The sequence below is a fragment of the Lissotriton helveticus genome (genome assembly GCF_964261635.1).
Source record: "Lissotriton helveticus chromosome 1_1 unlocalized genomic scaffold, aLisHel1.1 SUPER_1_unloc_91, whole genome shotgun sequence".
In the NCBI taxonomy this organism is placed as follows: domain Eukaryota; kingdom Metazoa; phylum Chordata; class Amphibia; order Caudata; family Salamandridae; genus Lissotriton; species Lissotriton helveticus.
The window spans coordinates 607,379-632,450 of record NW_027611738.1 but is presented as its reverse complement, the minus strand read 5'-3'; the positions used below and the strand labels follow the sequence as shown (position 1 = coordinate 632,450).

The 25,072-nt window shown below is 46.8% G+C and overlaps 1 long non-coding RNA gene across 1 annotated transcript; it reads left to right on the top strand.

Moving 5' to 3' along the window:
• Positions 1–1,314: 1,314 nt before the first annotated feature.
• On the top strand, positions 1,315–25,072 carry LOC144806634 (uncharacterized). Its single transcript, XR_013605858.1, has 3 exons — positions 1,315–1,368; positions 3,130–3,248; positions 23,953–25,072. It is a non-coding gene; the product is annotated as an uncharacterized LOC144806634 (long non-coding RNA).

Sequence of the window (25,072 nt, the reverse complement as noted above, 5' to 3'; positions counted from 1 at the left end):
AACCCTGGAGCCCCTGGAACCATCCTGATTCCCCAAAGCGGCCTCGAAGCAGCAGATTGACTAAATTCATCTACTGACCAGACAGCAACAAGTCTAGGGACACAGCTTCTCTGTTGGGGAACTCACAGGACAAGAAGTTTGAACAGGGAAATTGCTTAAGATGATGATGCTAAGGGCGGACCCATCTTTGGTTCGAACCAAGAATCAAACTTAGATCGGGATAGGGGGCAAAGAGAAGAGATTAGTGCCCCCAATATAAATGGTGTTAAATTATTGTCCTGGAACATTGCTGGTTTAACAAAAAAACTCCTGTAACCTGACTGGCAAGACTATATAGACAAATATGACCTATGCCTCTTCCAAGAGACCTGGGCGTTTGGAACCCCTATATAAGGTGGGATATCGAACATTCATTATCGAGGGAATTCAACCAAAAAAAGGCAGACCCTCCGGCGGGCTCTTGAAATGGGCTGAAAACCAAGTAAACATCAAAATAGTCGTCCAGTTCAGATGATATCCAGGGTGTATGTTTAAAGTTCTCCAACAAATCTATGATCTCTCTCCTTAACATATACATAAGACCAAGAGATCATTCTAAAGAATCACCATTCATTATCCAACTAGGAGGGATTATTGATTCTATTTCAAATAATAACCCCATTGTAATTGCTGGCAATTTTTATTGTTGTTATGAACCACTAAGGGGCATGGAAACCATACTGGAAGAAGAAAACCTTGCATTGGGCATCCCATTACTCAGCTCTGAAAAACCAGAGAGGTGCACCGCTTCAGCCCTGCAGATCTTTAACTTAACAGTAGAAAAAGGGCTACGGGCTTGGAATGGGAGATGTCCCTCTGATTTTGAGCCCACAAACACTTTTCTGAAGCACCATGTGGACAAACTGGAATATGGAACTAGTATTGTGTGGCAATAGAACCTCTAAAAAAATTCAGCTTGCAGATGAACCAAGAATCACGCTTGAATGTCATACCTTTTTAAAACAAGGTAGTCAGGAAAGTGTGAGGAATATATTGCAGCTCTTTGCATTTTGACAGCCCCAAGCAAATTTGAGAACAGAGTGGATGTATGTAGCAGAGACGAGTCTGTTCACCCAATGTGAGTGGTGATATCCGCTTTGCTGATCTGCCTGAAGTTGTGATGCTGCCGACAGTAGCGTGTCTGCTAAAAGCGATGGCGTGACTGGTAGAACAATAAAGCCAAATAAGAGAAAGTTATCTTCCGACACCAAAGTCTTCGTGACTGAGACCAGTAATACTGAAGACTCTGAGACTCACAGCAGTAATTTCTCCTTTCAGAGCGTTATTGCTGCAGATGGAGTGAAGCCAAGAAGTAAGCACATTACTAAGGTACCAACAAAGTTTAATATTGTTCATTTGTATTAACTGTTTCTCTTTTGCAGCGTTTGGAAATGTATTTTCTAGTTTTGTTGCTTTTTGTTTCGTTTTTTATTGTAGGCTATAATCTTCGTTTTAAAGGGAAAGATGTTGTAGTGTGTGACCTTATTGCTGCAGTTTGCATTTCATTACCATCATTTGCTTATCCTGAAGAATCTCCAGGGTGTAGGAGGTTTCCTGTTCCAGAGTTCTTTCTTCAGCTTCTGGGCAGTTGTCGCTCTGTGGCGATCTGTGGACCTGTTTCTCTGCTCTTCTTGAAGCAGCTCCTATCAGAGCTTCATCCTCCCGCCAACGATAATAAGATGCCAGGCATCACCCAGCACACAACACAGCCTATGATGGGCTAAGTCCATCTGCTCGGTGTATTTAGAGCGAGGATAACGTTCTCCGGACCCATCAGGCTGTGAATGTAACCTAAGGGCTTAAGATGAAATGAAGAGCTTACCTCCTTCCTGAGTGGCTCCAGTCTGCTGTGTGCAGACCCGATAGCTGGCAGCACCCTGGAGTATGTATGTATAAATCAGATTATGTTGGAAGTAACCTGCAATATAGTGGCAGGCAGCACCCTGCCATAGAGTAGGATTTCTCATAGTATTTTATTTCCTGACACATTAATGGAGATAGTCTTTTAACAGGCAGAAGAACAACACTGACCGTACATTTTTCTGGGTTTGTCTTTAAAATGACGTACACATTAGGAATGGCATTTCGTTCTGCTGGAATAATAACAGTTATCTTGCACTCAGGGCACATACATGATTTTTTGCTGTAGAGAAATAATGGTCCTGTGTACTGTGGCAGACTCAGAAATATTGAAAAACTTAATGATTTCTCTTTCAGCACTTCATAGTAAAACCTTTCAATTTTTTGACTCAGTCATTTGGCAGAAACATAACTTAGTACCATTAAAATAGTTGTGATGGAGAACATTCATGTGGGGTTAGGACTGGCTCGACCAGAGTGGTTGCTGACTTGGAGGAGTATGGAGTTGACCACCTTGCCTGGTCCGGTGTGGAACCAAGCCAGCGATGCTTTGCTGCAGGCTCATTTGCCCTGATAGCTGGTCAAAAATTTGAGGAGGAGGAGGTGAAGAGCTGGCTAAGTGTGCTATGAGGCTGGCATTTCAGTACATCCCTGAGAAGTGACCTTTGAGTCGATGTAGTGTTTCTCTTATACCACGTGCAATTCACCCTCTCCAAAGCCTCAAGAATTCCTGGGTGTGAAAGGCGGCTGATTCTGATTGGGTGCTTGATAGTTTTCCAGAAACTCAAGTTCTTTATTGTTCATGTTTGTCTATAGTTGATTAAACATTTTATCTCTTCAGTTGACACAAGCTGCAATATAAGTTATTTTGTCGTTGATAAAAAATATGATTGGCCAACGAGCCTCTGTAGGTCAAAGAATGGAGGAACTGTCAGTCATCTCACTGCTAAGCAGAAACATGTCATGCTTCATCGTCCGTCAGGCCTCTGATTTTAACTAACATCGCTTAGAACACTGGGACTTTAGAGACTATCCTTTTAATGAGAAAAACAAAACTACAAGTCCCATAAGCAATAGTGGTGGAAGGTGTCACACATGACCTAGGACAACATCCGATTCAGCACACCCAGTTCCATTTTTTAAGTATTTTACACAATATTGAATTTATAACCTTTGATTTTTATGGTCATGAGTCACCAGAATACTAAAAACGTGTCTTTTATTTTCAAGGTCAATTAAGTAATGGTCACCAGCTTGGAAGCTCTGTTCATTCTTCAGTATTTGTCATTGATTTCCACATGTAGCTGGTTTGGGTCTGCCCCCTGCATCGTTCCCGATAACTCGCACAGGTAAGGAGCTTGTAACAGCAACATGATAACCCCATACTCGTCTGTAAGAAGTGCGCTCCGAGGCAGGTATCCGATCATTTTTGTGAAACAAGGAAGGGCCAATATCTACTATGTACATGTGTTAAAATAAAACAGTCAAATCACAGTATACTGTTCCGGAGGTTCAGTCCCAACGACATTATCTGTAACTGAACTCAGACACCCTAGGAAGCATGTGCTTTCTAAGTCAAGTTGCGTTCACTCACCTGAAGGTGACATGCTTCATCATTGGGCTATACTCCTCACCAGGCCGGCGCTACAATGCCTGGCGGGCACCACCAGAGAGCACTTTGTCAGAGATCTTTTATTAAGTACGCCGGATGAGCATAGTAGGACAGAGGATGTTGTGTCATAAGATGTGAGATTGGTGAAGTCTGAATATAAGATCAACTATCGACCAGTTACCACAATATAGTTAATGTGATCTTCCTGGTCCATGGTGAGATTAAAAACAGTGGCAGAGAAATTGAGGAACTAATGGCCCCTATCACTGTGTGAAAGTGTCGATCACCTATGGACCTGCTGGTAAGCTTGGGTCTATACTTCAGGTCAACGTTTTTAATGCCTTGTGTAGTCATGGAGCAATCTGTTGGCATTTCATCAGGACCAAATATGGGAAAATGGGTAAATGTGGCCTAATCTTCTCCACAGCGTGAGGAGCTCTGTAACTCAAAGCCCTGCACCGTGCGTAGGTGATAAGGTGCCTATTGCCATCTTACTACCACAGGTGAGCGCTGTCTAACAGAGAGTGCACTAGATACGGTAACCCTCCTAAAATTCCGGACATATTGACTTATCCAATAGCGAAGACGCCGCATCAGACGGCACCTGGTTTGAAAAGCACATGCTTCCTAGGGTGCCTGCGTTCAGTTAGAGATAATGTCTGTGGGACGGAACCTCCAGAACAGTATAGTGTGAGTTGATTTATATGAAGAATGTGTATACTGGACTGCCATTTTCCTCGTCATCTCTTATGATATATAAAATAAAACACAACACACCTGGAGGCCAACAAATCTATCATACATTTAATACAACAATAGCAAAAGGCCAAGCAAACTAACAAGTGACAATTGTCTTTGCAATGGACGAGAGCATCCACCCTAGAGCAAGTTGGAGTATATAATGCTAATGCTACAACAATGTATTTTATACACTTTTCTCCTAATACAAGTCAATGAAACATGAACACGTGATAGAAACAGTTACTGAAACGACACTAATGAGTAGGAGGCAGGATCTTCTCTCGAGAGGAGTGTGAGGAGTCCATGAGGTGCAGATCAAAGATACACAGACAAGCTGCAAAATTCACTGTTTCTGGAAATAACACTTCTGTTTGTCAATGTTTAATTTACTACAAGATGCAGGAAATTGTGCAGATGGACATCACTAAATAAAAGGGTTCTGGGCCCTAATAGAATCATGTAACTTTGCAGGCATATTAAGGCGAACAGTCACATCAAATTAATATAAGAATATTGTAATTTGGTAATGTAATATATCAATGCACGTTATGGCATTCATGGGTAACCAATTATCGGTATTAAAGAAACCAGTATATCCAGTTATGCTTTCTCAATTCCTTCTTCCCAGTGGCCACCACTGCTGTTAGCCAGCTGTATTCAGCAGTGCCACCTGTGACCTATAATCCTGCACTTAATCAATACCAAAGGTCGTCAATGCTTCTAGCCAACTCTGGTCACTGGTGCCACTCGCACCCCCACAACCCTTGGGCCTGTTATTCTTTTAGCCAGCTCCAGTCAGTAGTGGCCCCTTTGGACCTGTATGTAAGTCTACTAGCCAGCTCCTGTTAGTACTGGGCCCTGGGACCTGTTATCATTCTAGCCAACTTGAGTCATTAGTAGCACCTTGGGACTAGTGATCATACTAACCAGCTTCAGCCAGTATTGTCCCCCTGAGATCTATTATCCTGCTAAGTAACTCCAGTCAGTAGTGACCCCTGTACCTTAAATCCTGCTAATATTCAAAACCAGAGGTCAACTCTACTGCCAACCAGTCCCAGTCAATATTGGCATGCATTGTTACCCTGCCTGTAATGAATACCAGAGGCCAGCGTTGTTGCTAGCCAGCTCCAGTCACCAGTGGCCCATCGCATATTACCCTCAATAGGATCAATGCCCAAGGCCTGTGCAGCTGCTAACCTGCCCTAGTCAGGGGTGACCTCCCAGACCTGTTATTCTGCATACAATCAGCAAGGCTTCGGCCCTAATAACACTCAACCCACATCCTTATGGTATATTAGCAATGTAATTTATTTACTTTCATCATACGGTAGGTACCGCACTATATCACACGATCCCAAAAACAAAGAAAATCAAAAATTGCCTAACCATTCAGCACTCCACCTTGTCAAAAATGACTAAATCACACCAAGCACTATAGCCTTCCACATCTCATGGCACACTCAGCGACAACATGACCAGATACCACGGCAGGGATTTGGCGCCATTAATCTTATGTTCGAGGCATGTGTGCTGTAGATGCACATGCTTTGCATACTCCTGCCATCTTGTGTTGGGTCCGGATGTTTGCAAGTTGTTTTTCTTTGAAGAAGTCTTTCCAGTCACGAGGCAAGGTGACTCCTCCTTTCGGTGATAGTGCACATGGGCATTGACTCCATTGTTAGATTGTTTTTTACCCCCAACGGGTTCGGATGTGTATTGCTGCGCTCCGAAACTGTTCCTCGGGTTCCCCTCGGTGTGCAGCAATACACTCTACCCTCAACAGTATTGTTTCAGTATGCATTTCTTTGTTCTCCGCATTTCAGATTGATCGATAAACTCTCCATTATTGATAGAAAACCTTGTGGGCAACCGTTGGGCTACGTAGGGCCAGCCCTCTACAAATGGAACGGACTCCATTCCATTTCTTTCCTTGGTACCACGCCAAGTACCCTCGCACTGACCTACATCAAGTTTGTAACTTATGTCTCTCTCCGGAGCACAAGGAGGAAGACTGCGACGCTTGTAAGTTGTTTCGGTCCAATAGGACTCTACCCGATCATCAGGCTCGATGACGAGAGAGGCAGAGCCAAAGCATTCAAAACACTCTGGATATCTTTGCAGAAGAATCTGACCTAGAAGAGATAGAAGCGTCCTCCGTTGAAGGAGAGGCGATTCCAGAGTCCGATTCCGAGCTCGAAATCTATCTGGAGTCCCAAGATGTGCCTTTGGGACACGTTGCCGTGAGTACCGAAGACCCCTTGCCCCCTAAATCCTCTTCTAAAACTCATATGGCTACAGCACCACCTCTGCCTTTTGGCCAAAGTCGGCACCGAGACAATGTTTCCAACGTCACGTCCCTCGGCTCGGCACCAAAACAAACCGTCAAGCTTTCCAGCTCCGGATCGAGTCAGAAGAAATTACCTTCGGATCCGAAATCATCAGGCTCTAGGACAAATCTGGTTTGGAGCCGAACCCCTCCGCTTCGAAACACCATCTCGCTTCTGAGGCGAAACATTCTAAAGACTAGCCGAAATCCGAGGACAATGCTCTCGAGCCTCCATAACCAATTTTAGACGTTCTTAAGGCCAAATTGGATCCCAAACAAAAGAACATTTTAATTAATCCTGATACTGGACATAAATCCAGCGAAACACAGCATCCTGGAGAGGACACTTCTGATAGGATTCCCTTAAAGAAGAAGGACATGGCTACTAGCCATGTTTATCCTGTCCCACAACCCTCCCCACCTTCACCTTCTTCTCCACAGTAAATAATTGAAGAGCCCTTACACATAACACCTCAGGGATCTCCACATCGAGATCCAGATGTGGACAAGGTGGTGATGACACTCATTTGCCTGCAGACCCTTGGAATGATTACACCAGTGACCTCCAGTAGACAATGAGCCAGACCTTTACCCAGCAAAGCTGTCACCACCAGATGATAATATGGCTTATGGACAGCTCATTGCCAGAGCAGCAGAGTATCATGGGGGTACCATCACATAAAGAGACATTAGAGGAGGACTTTTTATTTGAAACTCTTGAGTCTACGCACAGGTCAAGTCAAACACTCCCTCTGCTTGAAGGCATGATGAGCCATGCAGATGATATCTTTAAAGACCCTGTCAGAGCATGTATTATAACTCCAAGGGTAGATAAAAAATATAAACCCTCACCATCAGATCCTGTGTTTATTAAGGGACAATTACCTCTTGACCCTCTACAACGCTCGCAAAAGAGCTAACTCGCAAAGCTGTGGGGATGCACCTCCCCCAGATAAAGAATCCAAACTTACAGATGCCTCGGGGAAACGAGTAGCTGTTCAAGCCGCTAACCATTGACGCATCACAAACACACAGGGCCTACTAGCTAGGTACGACAGGGCACACTGGGATGAGATGGAGCAACTGCTCCAATATCTCCCAGGCGAACACAAAACTAAGGCACAGCAGTTTGTTGAAGAGGGGAAACTCATTTCTAACTCCTCAATGAGATGTGCTTTAGACGCAGCAGACACCGCAGCTAGGGAGATCAATATCTACCTAGATGGCGTGCATGGCTTAGGATCTCAGCTCGGGAGATCAATACCAAGCTTCTCCTCCGAAGGCCTGCATGGCTTAGGATCTCAGCTCGGGAGAGCAATACCAGCATTCTCCTCCGAAGGCCTGCATGGCTTAGGATCTCAGCTCGGGAGATCAATGCCAGCATTCTCCTTAGAAGGCGTGCATGGCTTAGGATCTCAGCTCGGGAGATCAATACCAGCATTCTCCTTAGAAGGCGTGCATGACTTAGGATCTCAGCTCGGGAGATCAATACCAGCATTCTCCTTAGAAGGCGTGCATGGCTTAGGATCTCAGGATTTAAGCCTGAGGTTCAACAGCCCATTGTGAACACTCCCTTTGACAAAGAACACCTGTTTGGTCCTGTAGTTGACCAAGCCTTAGAAAAGAAGAAAAAGGACACTGAAGTAGCAAAATCCATGGGAGAACTCCAGTCCCCATCCAATAGATGCTCCTTTTACCGCTTATTTTACATAGCAGGGTCCAAAACAACATCCTCAAGCACAAATGCTTCCTCCTACAAAGGTATCATCCAATCTTTTTCCACATACAACAGCTTCTCTGGGTACTCTGCACAGAACGGGTGGGTGTGTGCTACTCCCAGGACTGTACTACTTACAGACAAGAGAGTGTCAGCAGTGGCGTTGTGCAATACAGAAGACAGGAAGAGGGGGGCATCTGCCCTGCGCACAGACATCCAAGTCATCGAGGGAGGGCACTGCGATAAGTACTTCGGGAACCAGTCACTTGGCGGCACTTAATTCCCCAGGTTCAGTCACAGCCAGGCCACTGCAGCCAGGCCTCAGTCCTCCGCATCTGTTTCACCCCAGAAACCGAGATGCTTCTCCGCTGCCTCTTACGGCATCCAGAGCACCACAGCAGCGAGTGCAGCTGAGTGGAGGCCACTGCGATCACTGCTCACTGCAGCTGCAGAGTGGAGTCCGTTTTCCTTCACTGCACACCTGGGACAGCAGTGAGTCTGGAATGACTGAACTCCCTGCTACACGGAATCAGTCTCCCTCGTAGCGCCAGAACTTGAGAAGTGCTGCAAGGCGCTACACTGGAATCACTGCGGCAAAAAAGAGCATTTGCAATGCAGTAGGTCTCGCATTTGCACGAGTGTAAGCTATTGGCATTGTAAATGACAATGCCTTTTTTATATTTTAAAAACGAAAACAAAAATAAATTATTATTATTTGCAATGTCAATAGCTCAAACTCCTGTAAATGCGAGACCTATTGCATTGCAAATGCTTGTCTCCTTTGGATATCGACGTAACCCTTACCTGCATTGCGATTGCGCTTATTAGTATCAAATCTAGATATATCTTCCCACAGGAACCATTGTTTCTGTTTATAAAATACTTATCCTGGTTCCTTGTGAGTAGGGTCTCCCTGGTCTCTTGTTCTCGCTTCTTACCTGTAAGCAGCCTTTGTCCGATTGCCCCAGTCCCCTTTAATTTGTATTCGGTGACTGACCTCGAACTTGCACCGTGCGCCCGGCCACTCCTTTGTCGCTGGTGGCGCTCTGTTGGTGCTCAACTGAACCTTGCCTTTTACTGACCTTAACTTCCGAAGACTGGTCTTGTAAGTCAATGTTGTGTATACAAATGTTTAATGTTTTTTCCTCCCATTGCTTAACATTGCAAAGTCTGAAAATTGCAGTGTATCCACTTTTTATATTGAAAATGCATTTCTATTGCGAAATGTATTGACCTAAGACAAAGTTCTGTGGTTCTGCAAAATAAATCCAACCAAGTGTCATTTTTATAAATTAGTCTCAGATTTAATCATTGAGTGTGTGTGTCTCTTTTATTGCCACTGTGTGTACAACAAATGCTTACGACTACCCTCGGATAAGCATAACTGCTCTTACACATTACTACAAAAGAGAGCATTAGTATTATCTACTTGAGCCTCTGTAAAGCCTTTGGGGATCCACTGGACTCTCTGCACACTCTACCTCTTTTTGGTATAGTATATAGAGAGCCAGCTTCCTACACTGGTGGCGCAGCGGTAGGGTACACAACTTTGCGTTTGCTGGGCCACTCTGACAATAAGTGACAACAAGATTCAATCCAGAAATTGCCTTTCGTTAAATTGTAGTTTTGTAAATTGACTATTTTTCCAAATTTTGAAATATGTCAGGGCCCTGGTTCGGTCCCCTTGAGTACAGCTGTTTCAAAAGTCAAACTCTTGCTGTAGTTAGGAAACCAGTATTGGAGATTTTTCCTCTCCAACAGGTTCCCAACTTTGTAAAGACAATGAGTGCTAGAAGTAGTCACTCAGAAGAGCTGATACAGGTGAAGGAGATCGACCTCACACCTTATGTCTTTAAATATAAAATAGCTCAGAGGCTTGGGTAAAACCTATAGCCTCAGGACTGGGTCGAACCCTACCAAAGGATCCATGATATTTTGGCAGAATATGACAAAGAGCATCCAGAGGATGACTCTGATCTTACAGATCAAAATACTGACAGTAGGAGTGACCGTGTTACACCCCAAGACAAAGAAGCCTCTTCAGACGAAGAGCTTGCTCTGCTAAGACGAGCCAGGAGGGCTCTAGAAGCCCAACTCCTAGCTACAGAAGAGAGAGAAAGGAGTTTGGCCTAGGACCCATCTTTGGTGGCATCACAATCATAAATAAGGAGAAAGTAGATTCCTTTGACCCTAAAAACCCCAAAGGGATTGTCCCAACATTATTTGAGGGTGATGATATCACCAAGTGGTTCATTGCTTTTGAACAGGCCTGTCTTAGCAGGCAGGTCCTCAGGAAGCCGTGGAGTGCTATCCTGTGGGAAATGTTCTCAGAAAAGTGCAGGGATAGACTCCTAACACTCAGTGAAAAAGAGGCTGAATCCTATGACCTCATGAAGGGGCCCCTAAGTGAGGGCTTTGGATTCAGTACGGAGTATAGCACCAGTTTCAGGGAGGCTCGAAAAACCCAAAGCCAGGCCTGGGTAGATTTTAAAGACTATTCACTGAAATCAGTAGGAGGTTGGTTAGTAAGTAAGAATGTGCATGCCTTTGAAGGGCTTTATCATTTGATAATGAAGGAGCATCTTTTAAGTAATTGTTACCAAGGGAAGCTACATCAATTCCTGGTAGACCTTGGTCCACATTCTCCTCAAGAGTTGGGGAAGAAGGCAGACCACTGGGTCAAAACAAGGGTGACCAGGACTCCTGCTGGTGGGGGGAGACCAAAAGAAAGAGGCCAGAAAGCGTCCCTAGGGAAATGGGGTAACCCGAAAAAGAAAGATTCTACTTCAGGCCCCCAAAAACCTGTTCAAGAGAGTGGGCCCAGAGACTCTTGACAGCCAAAGGGTGCGTACCAGGGTAAGAACTGGGATCCTAAGATGGGCTTGGTGCCATGGCTGTAGGTCACTTGGGCACTGAGCTTGAGACTCTAGCTGTAAAAACAAGAAATATACCTCTGGTCCACCGGCAGTACCTGCAGCTGCCAATCTCCAGATGGAATCTCAGGAGAGCAATGGCCATGCCAATGAGCTCTCTTAGCCGACTCAAGTAGGGATGTGGCCTTAGCCACCTTAGCTGCCTGACCCATTAACATGCACATGGGGTTAGGGTGGAGGCCGTTAGAGACACTGACGCCAGCATCACCATGGTGACTGAGCAGATAGTTTCCTTAGAACAGCATCTGCCTGGAAGGACCTTTCCAGTCATCAATGCTGAAAATGTGACAAAAACCCATCCCGCAGGCGAGGGTGTCTTTTGATTTAGGAGGAGTTGCTGGCAACGAAGAGGTAGCAGTGTCTTCATCCCTGCTAGTTGATTGTTTTCTTGGCAATGATTTGGAACCCTTAGCCTGGGCTGAGGCAGAACTGAGGATCCATGCAGAAATGCTTGGAACCTCTCACTGGGTGTGTGTGTGTGTGAAAACCATAGCACAGAGCAGAGCCCGGGTGTAAAAGAGGTGCTGAAGTCTGGAATAATGCCCCAGTCCTCCAAGAGAAAAGGCAGGAAAACTGGAGAACCAGCTTCTAGTCAGACACCAGACCGTTCTCCTCAGGAGGAAGAAGGGTCAGCCCCAGAGACAACTGAGCCTCAGGAGCTGAAGTTTTACCAGGATGAGCTTTTGGCCCTGGGGCGACCCTCTAGGGAAGATCTGTGCCAGGGACAGAAAACCTGTCCCACTCTTGAAAACCTGTGACTGCAAGCTGCAGCACAGGAAGGAGGTGATGGCACAGGACGTATTGGGAGGAGGAAATCCTTTACACTGAGGCCAAAGACCCCATACCTTGTGCCACAGGAGAGTGGTAGAGCCTCTGGTGTTTGGGGGAGTTCCTGCGCCTCCATTTGTGCATTATAAGCAGCCACATATACGACTTATTCTGTCCAGACTATTTGAGATTATCAAAGAACGAACTGTTCTTCTCTGCTTTCCATGATAGAACTTCGGGTCAGAGTTGTATATGACGTAATGTTTGGCGTCTGTGCAGCCACATCTTCTTTAAGATCAGTGAAAGCAGCCACAAAGCATATCTGGATGAGAGTCTTGAAGGTAAGTAACTCTCAGAAGCTCCTGTTAAGCTATCTTCCCTTCAGTGGGGCAAACTTGTTTGTATCTTTCCTGGAGGACCTGGTTGTGGCATCCCCGTAGCTGGACACCTTGACCAGACCAGAACTAAAGGCCAGGGATGCACCAGAAGGTGAAGGAGATTTGTAACGCCTGTCCCATCTGTCAAGCCAGTGGCACGACAGGTGGGCACCCAAAGGCCCTCTTAATCCCTTGACCCCCCTACAGCATCAGGGAACAGTTCAGTTGGTAGTAGATCATGCCTCCAGGTATTCCGAGGCTATTCCCCTCTGGACTACCACTGCCCCTGCAGTGGCTAGGGCCCTCATTAGCATCTTTACCAGGGTGGGCTTCCCTAAGGAGGTGGTGTCATACAGAGGTACCAACTTCATGTCTGGCTACTTGAAACACATGTCGAAGGAGTGTGGTGTGAGTTACCGGTTCACTACCCTCTACCACCCACAATGTAATGGCTTTGTTTTGCTTTTTTAGAACTTTATTTTAATTTTAACAACATACAACCTGACAGTCAGTATACATAGGCATATCATACCAATATGTTCTACGTAAGTAGGTTAATCAAGAAGCAGTCAGTAATTACACATGCACTAAACTGCTTTCCGATTCTCCAGGTGATCAATAAGTGTCCCATTCCCCTAATTGAGAATGTACCTTATAATTATCATGTGGAGACACCTCCTTGCTCATCCCCAGTGTCAGTGTCGTAGTGTTTTGCCTCGTCAGTTTCAGAGCCAGAGTCTGTGTCTGTTGTCACTCGGGAAGCAAGAGCTAGGAGTTATCTGTATGAGGACGGCAAGTGTTTAGTGTATCCTCAAATATGTCATCCTTTCTGCTAAGGCGCATATGTGTCTCCTCAGCTAGGGCCCAGTCGAGCGCATCTCTATGCCAGAGCGCAATCGTTGGGGCATGCTGGGACAGCCATGTGATTGCATTTCTTACGTTATGCCAGTACCATAGGCGACTGACCAAATTGAAAGGTTATCTTGCGCCCTTCTGGCATCTAATGAGGCTTAATAATCAGCATTTCGGTGTCGGATCAATACTTAGTTGTGTGGCATGCTCCATTTCTTCGACAGCTTGTTGCCAGAAGGAGTGTATTGCATCGCAGGGCCATCGTTAATGTAAGAAATCAGCCCACACAGTGTTGCAGCGCAGGCATATATCTGGGCAAGACACGACCATTCGATAAAGGTCTTGTGGCGTTAAGTAGGTTCTTCACAGAAATTTATAATGTATCATTCGAAAATGGGCATTACTAGAAACCATGCATGTTAGTTCACAGGACCGCTGCCAGTCTTGATCTTCCTTTGGAATGTCAAAGTCTAAATTCCAGGCCTCTCGGGTCCGTGTGTAGTGTGAAGTGTCTACTGTACAGTTTAAAATGCAGCCCTTTGGGGGTGCGAGGGGTCGTGGCTCCTCCTCTTCCTTTCGGGGATGTTACAACCAATATGAGCAGTACCATCCCTATCCGGGCCAACCGCGTTACTCCTCCTCCCTGCAACAGCAGTCATTTCGACAGCCGCAGGCTGCCTCTTACAAGCAGTACAGCGGGAAATCCTCCTGCTGAGGTAGAGATTCCTCAAAAAAGCACGGCCAACTGCCAACTGTCAACCGCTCTTCCCATCAATCCGACCAAAGTTGGAGGGCGGATCTCCCATTTCTTCTACAATTGGTCTGTAATAACTACAGATCGATGGGTTTTGGACATAGTGTCCAGAGACTACACTCTGGAATTTGTGAAATTCCCTCAAAAATCTCCCCCCAGAGGTCCTCCTCCTGCCCGTCTGATGGAACTTATATGCCAAATCCATCTCTTGTTAAGGAAAGGAGCGATCAAAGTGTACCGAATCTTCAAAGGGATGCAGGCTTCTAGTCAAGATTCTTCCAAATCAAGGAAAAATCGGGGGAGTGGCGCCCCATTCTGGACCTTCGTTCCCTCAAAAAGATTCTCAAGAAGCAAACTTTCCGGATGTTGTCTCTCCTAGAAGTGCTTCAAATACTGTCTCAAGGGGATTACAAGCCAACACTGGACCTTCAAGATGCCTATTTTCATGTCCCTATCCTACCCAGACACAGAAACTTCCTGCGCTTTAGAGTGGCTGGCAGAGATTTCCAATTCCAAGTCCTTCCATCTGGCCTTCGCTCTGCACCCGAATGTTCACTAAAGTCTTGGCACCGGTGGCAGCATATCTTGGTCAAGCTGATGTCCAAATATTCCGCTACCTCGACGACTGCCTTATAAAGGCCTAGTCGTTCGCAGTCGCAAGCAGACACACTCAATCATGCCTGTCTCTGTGTCTTTCCATCACTCTGTAGAAGTCTCAGTTCACCCCCTCTCAAGTGAGGACCTTCTTGGGGGCCATCATAGACACACAACAAACAAGAGCTTTTGTCTCCAATGGAAGACAACGGCAGATTTCCAAACTGGCAACTCTCCTGTGCACATAAAAGTATGTTTTTGTTCGACAGTTCAAATCGCTTCTGGGGATGCTGTCTTCCGGTATTCCCCTAATTCCCAACTGTCACCTCAAAATAGGACCCCGACTGGAGAACTCGACAACCAATTGCAACAAGTCTCAGGGTCCTTCGACAATGTCATCAACATCACGTCTCAGATATGGAGAGCATTGCTATGGTGGACTCGCATACCAAACATCTCTGCAATTTGTTTGTAGTGGACACTCCAAGTTTCATCCTCACGACAGATGCCTCCCTCGAATGGTGGGAAAGTCATCTTCAAGCCCTCACAGTCAAGGGGAAATGGGACACCCACCTATGAACTTGGCACTTAAACCTTTTGGAGTTACTGGCAATATTTCCGGCTCTGAAGTCCTTTTGCACCCTCATTCAAGGAGCTTCAGTGTTGATCCGAATGGACAACACAACAACCTGACCTCAGGCCACACCCCACGCCGCACGGCTCCTCCGCTGTGACCGCGTCTCTGCCCCCGGCGCCGCAGGTTCGCCCCTGACCTCGGTGTCCCCCTGCTGCTATCTTCTCCTTTCTGCTGCTGCCCTCACTTGTGAATTGTGCTTTTTTTCTGGACTTCTGCATTTTTCTGTATTTTTCGTAGTTGCTGTTGTATCCCTGCCCTCTGTGTGTGCCCCCCCCGCTTCCTGCCACAGCTCCCCCGCGGCCTCGCCCCTTTTCTTTTGTACCCCCTGCCCATTGGCCGCCCCGCTCCCGCCTCCCAGCTGCTCCTCCCTCCCACTTCGTCTCATATGGAGGCCGCAAGGCGGCCACGCGCAGAAGGCGTGCCAAAGGCAAGCCCGTCTGCGCCTGGACCACGCCCAGCGCCAGAACCCCTGGCCCTCAATGATGCCTGCCCACCCGACGGACTTACGACGACGCCACCATCCACGCACTCAACGCCGGCCGGAACCCCGCCTGCTACCGAGCCATCCCGAAACGCACCCACGGACCCTTCACCTGCCAAGCCTGCAAATTCACCTGCCTCCAAACCTGCACCGCACCCGCCAAGTCAGCTACCAGCAACAATCACCTCAAGTGCATCCTGCTCAACACCCGCTCCGTCCACAGGCACACAGTCGAACTCTGGAACCTCCTGGACACATCACCAGACGTCGCCTTCCTCACAGAAACCTGGATGAACGCCTTCTCAGCCCCCGACATCGCCATAGCCATCCCGGATGGCTACAAGATCACCCGGAGGGACCGCGTCAACCAAACCGGAGGAGGCATCGCCATCATCCACAGAAACACCATCCAAATCACGACCAACTCCGACGACACCCTCACCGCCGCCGAGCACCTTCACTTCCAGATACACACCGACCCCAAGACCACCCTCAGGGGCACTCTCATCTACAGACCCCGGGACCACGCACACAATTCAGCGAAGCCATCGCAGACTTCGTCAGCCCGCCCTATCCTCCTCAGACTACATCCTCCTAGGGAACCTCAACTTCCACCTGGAGAACAACAATGACAGCAACATCGCCGCCCTGCTGGACAACCTCGCCAACCTCGGACTCAAGCAACTGATGAACACCCCCACCCACTACGCCGGCCACACGCTTGACCCCATCTTCTCCTCCAGCAAGCACATCTCCTTCAGCCACTCCACCGGACTACACTGGACAGATCACAGCTGCGTCCACTTCAACTTCAGGAGAAACACCGACCTACCACCACCCGCAATAGATTCCTCGCAGAAGCTGGCGCAAGATCACCACCGACCAGCTCTCCACCTCCCTCAGCCAGAACCCTCCCACCAACACGACGGACCCCACCGAAGCAGCACGCAACCTCACACAGTGGCTTACCAACTGCGCCGATGAACTCGCACTACAGAAGAACCCTCCCAGCAGACCCGGCAGCAAGAAAGCCTCGTGGTTTACCAACGACCTAAAAAACTCCAAGAAAACCTGCTGCACCCTCGCGAAAGCCTGGCGCCACAACCAGACAACAGAAAACATGACAGCCCTGAAGTACGCCACCCGCAAACACCACCAGCTGATCCGCACCACCAAAAGGACAACATTCAAAGAACGACTGGACAACAACACCCACAACAGCAAGGAACTCTTCAGCATCGTTAAAGAGCTCTCCAACCCCAGCACCTGCAACAACGACATTAAACCATCGCAAGACCTCTGCGACTCACTCGGCTCGTTCTTTCACCGCAAGATCGCCGACATACACAACAGCTTCGGCGCACAGACCACGCACCCTACCACCGAACCATCGCCCCCGCCACCACCACCCTATGCACCTAGACCTCGGTTAGCACCGAAGATACCCCCCAACGATTAACACCATCCACTCCGGCTCCCCAACCGACCCCTGGCCACACCACATCTTCAACAAAGTCGACTCCATCTTCGCACCCCAACTCCGGGACATCATTAACAGCTCCTTCGCATCCACCACCTTCCCGGAGAGCTGGAAACATGCAGAGCTCAGCACCCTCCTGAAAAAAACCACCACGGACCACACGGACCTCAAGAACTTTCGCCCCATCTCGCTCCTCCCGTTTGCGGCCAAAGTCATCGAGAAGACCGTCAGCAAACAACTCTCTGCCTTCCTCGAGACAAACGAATCCCTCGACCTCTCGCAGTCCGGTTTCCGAGCAAACCACAGCACCGAGACCGCCCTCATCGCAGCTACCGACGACATCAGGCCCTTGCTCGACAACGGGCAAACAGCTGCCCTCATCCTCCTGGACCTCTCAGCAGCCTTCGACACTGTGTGCCACCGCACCCTAATACAGCGCCTCAGCAACACCGGAATCCAAGGATGGCCTTGGAGTGGATCATCTCGTTCCTCGCCGGAAGAACCCAGAGAGTCCGCCTCCCTCCGTTCCGATCCGCATCCACCTAAGTCATCTGCGGCGTACCGCAAAGATCCTCGCTCAGCTCCACCCTCTTCAACGTCTACATGAGCCCCCTCGCAGCCATCACACACCAACACAACCTAAACATCATCTACGCTGACAACACCCAGCTGATCCTCTCCCTCACCAACGACCCCGCCACCGCCAGAGCCAGCCTCCAGGAAGGAATGAAAGACGTCGCGGAATGGATGAAGCTCAGCCGTCTGAAACTGAACTCAGACAAGACGGAAGTCCTCATCCTGGGACCATCCCCCTCTGCCTGGGACGATTCCTGGTGGCCCCCTGCCCTGGGCACTGCCCCCAAGCCAAAGGACCATGCACGCAACCTGGGCTTCTTCTTGGACTCCTCCCTCAAGATGACCAAGCAAGTCAACGCCGTCTCGTCATCCTGTTGCAACACCCTGCGCATGCTTCGAAAAATCTTCCGGTGGATCCCCACCGAAACCAGGAAGACGGTCACCCAGGCCCACGTCACCAGCCGACTGGACTACGGGAACACCCTCTACGCTGGAACCACAGCCAAACTCCAGAAAAGACTCCAGCGCATACAGAACGCCTCTGCACGACTCATCCTGGACATCCCCCGTCACAGCCACATCTCTCCCCATCTGAAAGACCTGCACTGGTTCCCCGCCAACAAGAGGATCACGTTCAAACTCCTCACCCATGCACACAAGGCTCTCCACGACATGGGCCCCAAATACCTCAACATCCGCCTCACATTCTACACACCCACCCGCCAGCTCCGATCCGCCAGCCTCGCCCTCGCCACCATCCCATGCATTCGCAAAACCACTGCCGGAGGAAGATCCTTCTCCAATCTGGCATCCAAGAAATGGAACTCCCTCCCCACCCACCTACGGCTGACCCAGGACCATCTCTCCTTCAGGAAACAACTCAAGACCTGGCTCTTCGAGCAGTAGCGACCCCCCCCCCCCTCCTCCCAGCGCCTGAGACCCTTACGGGTGAGTAGCGCGCTTTACAAATCTGTTGATTGATTGATTGAACAAGCATGCATTATGTGACCAAACAAGGGGGTACGAGATACACTTTGCTATCCCTACAAGCTCAGCAAATTTGGGATTGGGCGATTCAACATCAGATCACAGCAGTCCATGTTCCGGGGGTGTCCAACCTTCTAGCGGACTCCCTGAGCAGGTCGGTCTCGTCAAACCACTAGTGGGAACTTCATCAGCCGACGCTGGGCCGCATCTTTCAGCTTTGGGGACACCCCAATCTGGATTTATTCGTGACCAACCTGAACCGCAAATGCCCATTCTATGCAAGTTGGCTTCCCAACTCAGAATCGTGCAGAAATGCGTTTTTGATGAACTGGTCAAAAATATATGCTCACGCTTTTCCACTGATTCCTCTAGTCGCAAGGGTACTTTGGAAAATGCAGAAAGCACCCTGCGGCATTCTTCTCATAGCCCCCAGATGGCCTCGCCAGTTCTGGTTTACGGAGCTCCTCCTTCTGTCGGAGTGCAATCCAATTTGGCTGCGCCCAATTTCGAATCTTCTTACTATGAACCACGGCCTCATCTGCCATCTGAATCCTACTGGTGCCTGAGCACTATGAGCTTGCTAATTTGATTATTCCTCCGGACTGCAGGGAGGTCCTCACTAATGCTAGAGAACCCTCCACTATCAAAACCTACAAACTCAAGTGGAAACGGTTCTATCTTTTGTGTGAAGCTTCAAATTCTTCAGGTTAACTCTGAGAAGACAGAGATTCTACACTGTGCTGTAGATAGAATCCCTCCTAAACTTCCGCTTGAGTTTTGGCCAACATCCCCTGCTACTCCATTGGCTCCCAGTAGCGTGGTACATAATCTGGGAGTCATGGTTGACAACAAATTGACATTAGAAAACTGTCAACAAAACAGCTGAAAGTGGTTTTACTCTGATCAGAGCATTTCGTAAAATCCTTCCAATGTTCTCTTACAGAACAGAGCGCTGATAGTCCGGAGCACCATCCTCAGTAAGCTGGACTATTGTGATGCCCTGTTACTAGAATCCCCGCAATATCTGATTGAGAGATTGCAGAGAGTACAGACCATGGTGGCCAAAATGGTACTAGTGCAACCACGCCACTCCTCCGCCTCCCGGGCACTCTCAGATTTACACTGGCTGCCAGTCTCGCAGAGGATACGATTTAAGGCATTATGTATAGTATTTAAGGCTCCACATGGTCACTGTCCCAGATCTCTGCAGGAGAAACTGACATGGTATGTCCCTTCATGAGCACTGCGCTCCTCATCCGCTAATCTGGTGAGGGTGCCTTGGGTTAGGAAAGTCAAATCAGGAGGTAGGGCCTTCAGTGCGGCAGCGTCCCGCCTTTGGAATACTCTTCCATTTGATACGAGACAAATAGACAACATCCTGCAGTTTAGAAAAAGATTAAAAACCTGGCTCTACCCTCGAGTATGCTCCTTGGCATCCTGCTAACTCCTTCCTGGCAGAGGACACAGTCTCTCGGCCCTAAGCTAGTCGCCTGTATCACAGCGCCAAGTTACCCGTAGGGTGTCAGTTGCTAACTTAAATAAATAAATACATGTTCACCCTGTTCACTCTACGCCAGAGCAGCTTCTGCCTTTTTTCTTACAATTAGCAAAATCCGGCCACTCTCACTCTACCCTGAAGGTTTTTCTGGATGCAGTTTCCAGATTCCAGCACGATGGCTCCAATTCTCTTTATTCTTCAAATATTATTCTACAATTTTTCAAAGGCTTATTTCAGATGTTCCCTCCAATCGACGCCCGCCTCCTCCTTGGCATCTGAACATTGTGTTGGCACAACTCATGAAGTCCCCATTTGAGCCCATTCGTAGGGCTGATCTTAAATTCATCTCCTGGAAGACATCACTGCTTTTAGCTCTTACTTCAAGTCAGCGAGATACAAGCTTTTACTATCAAACCACCTTTTCTTCAATTCACCAAAGACGCTGTGGTGCTCCGCACTAATCCGGCCTTAATTCCTAAAGTTCCATCTGATTTCCACCTGAATGAGCATGTCATCTTAAAGACTTTTTCCCCTAATACACAGTTGCCAGCAGGAAAGACTTTACATTCTCTAGATGTTAAGAGATGTTTGACATTTTAGTTGCAAAGAGCAACCAGTATCCGTTAAACTGATCAGCTCTTCATAGCCTATGGCAGGATGCGTAAAGAACCTCCAGTTGCTAAACAGATTATTGCACGTTGGATATCTAGAGCAATTTCCTTTTGCAATCAGCAAGCAGGCAAGACACTTCAAGCAACGATTAAAGCGCACTCTACTAGAGCAGTCTCCTCTTCTACTTCTCTCTTTGCTGATGTGCCTCTTCATCAGATTTGAAGAGCTGCGACCAAGCACTACTGTCTGGAAGCTGCCAACAATGCTGATACAGCTGTTGGGCAAGCGGTGCTACGTAATCTTTTTAAGTAAGGTGAGCCTCTGTTTCTTACCTCCTCCTGCACACATTGTATACATGTATATATTTCTGCTTTTTGCAGATGTGCCCATGTTTACTGCTATACTGTAATATACGTATATGTATTCTCTCGTACTCTGTTTACAATGTACTTATGTCTTACTATGCATAGTTCTCGAATTACTGCTATCTACTCTGATTCAAGCATGTGAATCTATGAAAGATACCCCAATACTGGAGAAGAACATAAGTTACTTACCTGAAAACTGTGCTTCTCCAGTATTGATATCTTTCATAGATTCACATGTGACTCACCCACCTCCCCTCAGAGGCTCCCATCTTCTCCTTGGCTCTTATGCCACACTTGTGCTCAAAAATTGGAGAGCCTGAGCCTCTGAGGAGAAGGTTCCAGAGGGTGCTGTCGCCTGATTGGCTGGAGTTTGGACCATATCTAATGACTTTGACATGACTGTCACCCTCACTCTGTCTGTCGCCCTCACTCTGTCTGTCGCCCTCCCTCTGTCTGTCTGTCGCATCACCACAGCATCACTCAGGGGCACCACAACATCACTATGCGTTACCACAACATCACTATGCGTTACCACAGCATCACTGAACGCGACAGCATCACTCAGCGCCACCAAAACATCCTTCAGCACCACCACAGCAGCAATCTGTGCAACAATTCAACAACTAGTTCAAATATGTTCTCTCAATGTTTTAAGCTTTATTACAAATGTCACAAAAAGATGTTAATATTTCACTTCTGTTCTTGGATTTTCGTCACAATACAATACACTGAACATAATCTTCACAAAAGTTATTTACAAACGTTTAAGCAATTGCCATTATAAATTACAATAACTTTTACTCAAGTATTAATTATTTAAAAAAATTAAAAGCCATTGTTATTTGTAACATCAATAATCTAAGTCACGTAAATACAACACATATTGCATTACAAATGCTATAGGTGTCACATTTGCGAAAGTTAAAACTATTGGCATTGTAAATGACAAAGCTATTAATTTCGCTATTTTCAAAAACAACACATAAATAAAAAATGTGTCATTTACAATACCAATAGCTCAAACTTTCCTAATGCAAGACCTATTGCATTGCAAATGCTTGTTATAATTACAAGGGTGTGACAACACCACATAACACCGCATAAGCAACAAGTGCAGATTAAACCGCAGGGTTAAAAAAAAAAACACACACACCGTAAGCTTAAACCTGTACTAAACACACACGCCTCAATAACAGGTACATCATAGAAAGACTGATGCACATAATGAAGCGGACCTAGAGATACATGCATAGCACAGACAAGATAAAGGTCTTGATTTAGAGTTTGGTGAGCAGGGTACTCCTTCACAAGCGTGGTGTAATGTAATGTATACTTGTAAAGCGCACTGTTGCCGAGCGGCTTTCTGGCGCTGTATACAACTGGGGAACCCGTCCTGGCTTTCCCTGTGGGATGGTCCCTCCTGGGTATCCCCAAGGTGAAGCCAGGCATCCCCGGCGTTGATGGGGCCGTTGTGGAGATGAGGCAAGCTAATGCCCAGAGTTGCCGAGTGAGACCCCTGGTTAGAGTAGGCACCGAAGCGAGAATTATCGAGTCTGCTGACCCTGGTCCATGACCCTGCCGCGTTGGGAATTGAACCCTGGTCCCGGGCCGTCCTCTGCTTCCGGGTCTGCCGCCTCTAACCAGTGAGCCACATTACTACAACACATATTGTAGATCAACTTCCTATAGATGGTTGAGATTGCTTTTTCGGTCAGGGGATTAGTTAGCAGCTGGTCCTCCAGTGGGGATGCATCAGGCAACTTCCCCCCCCTCCTTCCCAGATGTTACCTTGCAGAGCGTGACCCACCTGCAAATGTCAGAACTGTTTTTAGTCGCCTAATTCATACCAACCGGACCATCGAGTTGCACCTCCACCAGCGAATGGTCTGAGATTCTTCTGCCTGTCAAACTACATGCCATTCACTATTTCATAGTGTTTTTCTGCTTTTATTTACCACTTGTTTTATGCATGTGGTTGGTTGGGGGGGGAGATGGGCGAAGCAGGGGAGGGAAGGGGAAAGATATTTCTAACAGAGGGAAGAATTGTGTGTTTCCCCCAGTTAGTAAAAAAACAGCATAAGTCTTGGCTGCTTCTGCTGCACCCAGAGTCTTGTGGGTCTTTTCAGTCTAATTTTTCTGTCTGGAAAAAAATTGTGTCCTGTTTTTCTGCACAAAAGCCTAACAACTGATAATCAAGTGGAATAAAATGAACACATGAAAGTACTCCTTAATTTCATTGCCCTTGATTCATACTCTGGACCATAGTTGAGGTATAGGTCTAGGCATAGTCCTCGCAACACACAATAGATTTGCGTGCGGCAGAGGCGAGCTCAAAAGTCAGGTTACCAGATACAAGTAGGTGGTAACTCAGGGCAGGGCGAATTGCCTGTTGTCCGTGGAGGGGAAATTCCCATCCTAGAAATATACATTAAAATATATTAATAGTATTCTATTTTAAATATCTGTTTGGTGCCAGTCCATATGACTTTAATGTCTGCTTTTGCGATTCCATGTTACAAGTCCATAGGGTACATGTATCCTTTCTGAGCTTAATAAAATGTTGGAAATTCTACAAATCCTCACTCCTAGATCCAAGTACTCTCAGGCTACCATTCTACACTCTGCTCTGTCTGAAGAACGGCTCAACACTTTCAAAATTTTGCAATTCTGCATTGATATGGCTTGTAAATTATTTTTGGGGATATTTACATGTATTAACTATTTAATTTTAATACTATAGGTGATTGAAATTACGGACGAAGAAAGCAAGATTTAGCACCAGCCAACTGAATGTTAGTGCCATAAGAAGGATTATTTTGAAAAACCGAAGGACATCCAGCATTCTAAGTTTAAACAATTTCCAAAATCTAGGTGTGGCAAGGAAGTAGGAGCTGAGGAAAGTACTATACCTGTAAGTGAAGTCTCTAATTTTGCATTTCGTTAACCCAGAGCAAAGTCATATCTGTCCACACAGCATCAGAAATAGTGCCAGAAAGACCAATCACAACATATTATCAGAAAGACAAATTGTCTCAGCATGACAGAATAACGTTCATCTAAAGGACACATGATCTAAAGCATCATGTAATTCCAGAGAGGAAGCACACACTGCATAAAAGAAAGATATAACAAAAGGTTTCTTCTGCAAACTATCAAAGAAAAGACACTGATATAAGACTCCGAAGCTGACACGCTAACAACCAAAAGATTGGAAAATCACCTTTGTTCAACAACCGTTTTAACCAGTTACGCAAGTTTGAGACTATCTGCCTCGGGCTAGAACACCTCGACCCACTCTGCTCACTCTGGCGAAAACCTTAAAAATTCACCACTTTATTGTGTTGTTCATGACCATCTCAGATTGTTTCCTTTTTTATTGTGTACTGTTCTGTAATTCTATGTAAATCGCCTCAACCTTATCTGTTGTGCAGGAATGACATGTAAAACTGTTAAATATCAAAATGGATTAAATGAGCACCGTTGCGCCATAGCTAATGTAAATAAATCCTCGTCTTCAGAACTACAATCCTTAACCTTACACCAAACACAGAACGGGTAAAAGGAACTGATGTTCTTTGACTGATGAGCCACAATATTACTGTGCATGTTCTAATGTTCTCAGTTACTGCCATTACGCCAGTGCAAAAAGGTACTTCTCAGTTTAATCATTAAATATCAGACTAACTCTTTATCACTGCATTGCTAAGAACCTATACAAATAGATTTGAGAAAAACCTCAGTCACAAAATAAGTTGCTGCCGGTGAGGCTATAACCAAAAGACTATTATCTGCTACAAACATTTCGACAGGTGTTACAGGGCTGCATCCAGACATATTTTGCTCAATGCAAGTCTTAAGAA